The sequence below is a fragment of the Scyliorhinus torazame genome, chromosome 4 (assembly GCF_047496885.1).
Source record: "Scyliorhinus torazame isolate Kashiwa2021f chromosome 4, sScyTor2.1, whole genome shotgun sequence".
Classification (NCBI taxonomy): Eukaryota; Metazoa; Chordata; class Chondrichthyes; order Carcharhiniformes; family Scyliorhinidae; genus Scyliorhinus; species Scyliorhinus torazame.
In genome coordinates this window covers 189,321,943-189,325,535 of record NC_092710.1, presented here as the reverse complement: position 1 = coordinate 189,325,535, position 3,593 = coordinate 189,321,943, and the positions used below count along the sequence as shown (strand labels likewise).

Sequence of the window (3,593 nt, the reverse complement as noted above, 5' to 3'; positions counted from 1 at the left end):
CCCCCCCCCCCGACTCTCCATCCATACCCCTCACCTGGCTCTTCTTCAGTCAGCAAAGCAGCACCCCCCCCCCCCCAACCACGCATCCGCTTAGCTCTGATTCACCCCCCATTTTGCTTCCGTGAGTTAGCTAACCCACGCTGACCCCGGCTGCTCCCGCCTCTATATACCAACCCTTAACTTGTTGCCTCGTTCGGGCCAACCCCCCCCCAGCAGGGTAGAGGGGCAAGCGCCATCGGGGACCTCCCCGTGCACCGGACAGCCCGTCCCGGGCGTTTTGCGCCCCCTAGCACCGAACACCTGGAAAACAAAGCACCTGGAAAACAAGCAAAACAAACCACCAACCAAACTAGGGCAGACAGGCCCATAAACTTATGCTTTACCGGCCGTCCTCCCTCTCGGTCCCCTCCCCACTCGCACATTTCACCCCATACAACAGTCCCTTAGTTCACATCCAGCTTCTCCTGCCTGATGAACAACCACGCCTCGTCTCGGGTATCAAAATAGTGGTGCCTGTCCTGGTATGTTACCCACAGTCTCGCCGGGTGCAGGAGTCCAAACTTCACCCCTTTACCGTGGAGGACCACCTTCACCCGGTTGAAACCTGCACGCCTCCTCACCAGCTCAGCTCCCAGGTCCTGGTAAATTTGGATCTCGTCATTCTCCTACTTACTGCTCCGCTCTTTCTTCGCCCACCGCAGGACTCGCTCCCAGTCTGCCAAGCGCTGTAACCGTATCACGATTGCCCTCGGTGACTCGTTTACCCTCGGCTTTCTGGCGAGATCCCGGTGCTCCCCATCGAGCTCCAAGGGCCGTGGGTAGGCCCCCACGCCCATCAGCGTCCCAGCATTGTGGCCACGTACGTGCTCGCGTCCGCCCCCTCCGCTCCTTCAGGAATGCCCAGGATCTGCAGATTGTGGCTCAGAGACCTGCACTCAAGGTCATCCAGCTTCTCCTGCCGTCTCTTATGGAGCGCCTCCACTTTCACCGCCAGGCCCAGGATCTCGTCCTCGTTCTCCTCACCTTCTTGATCTCCTTCTCCTGCGCCTTCTGGGTCGCCACAATTCTTTCCATGGAGGCCAGCATCTCCGTTTTCAGCTCCATGAAGCAGTTTTTAAGGGGCTCCTGCTGTTCTCTGGCCCACTGGGCCCACACCTCCAGATCTTCTCTGGCCGCCATTTTGTCCACCCGGACCTTCTTCCCCGGGTTCGCGCGTCTGCCGGCTCCACTCCTGGTTCTCTCCATGCACCAGCGGTGGGGGGGGGGGGGCTCTTTCCCACGCCGGTCCCTCCTGTTAATTGCCGCCGCCGCTCCATTTAGCAGCCTGAAACACCGATCTCGCAGGAGCTGCCGTTCGCGTGACCTAGCAGGTCATGACCGCTATCGGAAGTCGAATGTAAATACAGTTAATTCACTAGTTATGTTCTATGTTTGTAAATACAGTTAATTCACCAGTTATGTTCTATGTTATTAACCCTGTGGGTTTTATTTGTGGGCCATTGTATGGCTTCACCCACAGGGGGAGATGTTGGAGCATGTATGGGCTCCGCCCCTTTGAAGGAGTATAAGAGTAGCTGGCCTGTGGGACTGTCCTCAGTTGCAGGCAGGCAGTTGATAGTTAATTAAAACCATTGTTTTACTCCGATACGAGTCCTTGAGTGAATTGATGGTCGCATCAAACAGTAAAAAATATATTCAAGGCCAAACGGTACAAACACTAATTTGTGTTGGAGAAACAGGGTACCCTCCCCTCAGTACCAATGTAACGGGGGGAGGGGGGGGTGGATACTCTTGATTATTAAAACAGTTCACAACACATTTCTGCAAAAACAAATGGTACAAACACTAAACTTTGTGCTGGAGAGACCAGATCCCCTCACCTCTGTACCAACAGAAGTGAAAGGAAGGGGGGTGGTGGGGAGGGCGGGAGATGGGGTGTTGGTGGAGGGAGGGACCAATAGGGCAACTGCCTGAACTATCTACGGAGGCAGAAAAATAAAAGAGACTTCAATTATGATGTGCCAGGTTCCATGAGTCTGCACATCCTCCCCGTGTGTGCATGGGTTTCCTCCGGGTGCTCCGGTTTCCTCCACAGTCCAAAGATGTGCAGGTTAGGTGGATTGGCCATGATAAATTGTCCTTAGTGTCCAAAATTGCCCTTAGTGTTGGGTGGGGTTACTGGGTTATGGGGATAGGGTGGAGGTGTTGGCCTTGGGTAGGGTGATCTTTCCAAGAGCCGGTGCAGGCTCGATGGGCCGAATGGCCTCTTCTGCACTGTAAATTCTATGCAAGAGTCCCCCAGAGGAGGTGAAGGGCGACAAAGTGTCAGGCAGGAGTGAGCCCCAGACTCCGCTACAGAGATCCTCATGTGCACCATGCACTACACTGGGCGGCTGACAGCCTTCGGACAGTCGCCCTCTGGGCCCGAATCCTCTACCACACTGAGTGCGGTGGGCGACACGGGCCCACCAACCAACCCAGGGGGCTGCCTTGATCCCGCCAACGGGAACATCAATCGGCGCAGTCTCCTCAGGCTCATCCCGTGCCAGCGGGAGGTGGTGGTGCAGATGCCTGGTCCGCCCCCTGGTCACCGGAAGACTCCGGAAACAGTTCCGGGATGGTGGGCCGAAGGAAGCGGTTGGGACAGAGGGTCTTCCAAACTATAACCCGCTAAGAACCTAAGAAGCAAGGGGTTATCGCTGACCCCCTCCGCAGAGAAATTGAACAAGTCCAGGGTGCTAAATGGAGCTGGGTGTAACGAGCCCCCTCGGGTCCCGTCCGACCCCGAGGCACCCTGCGCGGGGGGGGCAGCGGCAGCTTCCTCACTGTCCCCCCGGGGGGTGGGTCGCACACCGCGGAGACCTCTATCTCCGGAGGCCCCGCCAGGCTGCCTCCTTGTCCCTCAATGCTGCTCTCCACAATGTGTGGCCGGGACAGAGCACCCTCTGGTTGGCGGTCGCGCACCTGACTACCGCCACCCAGAGGTGTGGTCGGGCCCGGTGGGCGGACTGTGACCGGGCTGAGGGGGACGGTGGGCTGAGGCGTAACGGCTGCACCCGCGTCAGTCGCCAGGGGCTCTGGGTCAGTCAGGGGCAGAAGGATCCAAACCTGACCGCTGGCGAATCGCCCAGTTGGTCTTCCGGCCTCGCGGCTGGCCCCTCGCCCCCACCCAGCGGAAGTTGAGGGGGGCGGCGGCAACATCAGTGGTAAAGGTGGAGCAACACCATTAACCAATGCAAGTCTCAGGTGCCATTAACCAAAGCATTCATCTGGTTTATATCCAACACACCGATTCAGCACCACGACCAATCGGCTGAACGGTGAACCCACGCCGTGACCGGGGGGGGCGTGGCCCCACCCCCTGACCCGCGGTTCCCATTGGAGACAAAGAGCACCACGTGATGCGCACTTCCGGCTGTACTTCCGCCGGCTGGCGCGCGGCCGCCGCTCCAGTCTCCGTTCCTGATCCCGGGGCCGAGCCCGGGCCGAAAGGTAAGACACGGGTCCTCATTCCGCCTGCTCACAGCGTGGGGCCGCGGCCGGGTCCACGGCAACTCGCAGAGGGTCGGAGAAAGAATTAGAGCGATGGAACC

The 3,593-nt window shown here is 58.5% G+C and overlaps 1 protein-coding gene across 1 annotated transcript in view; it reads left to right on the top strand.

Moving 5' to 3' along the window:
• The first annotated feature begins 3,333 nt into the window (after positions 1 to 3,333).
• Positions 3,334 to 3,593, top strand: part of dnajc5ga (DnaJ (Hsp40) homolog, subfamily C, member 5 gamma a) — a 68,639-nt gene continuing 68,379 nt past the window's right edge. The window contains exon 1 of the mRNA XM_072499026.1: positions 3,334 to 3,492. The gene's annotated coding sequence lies outside the window, so the exon portion shown is untranslated. The remainder of the gene's footprint in view (positions 3,493 to 3,593) is intronic.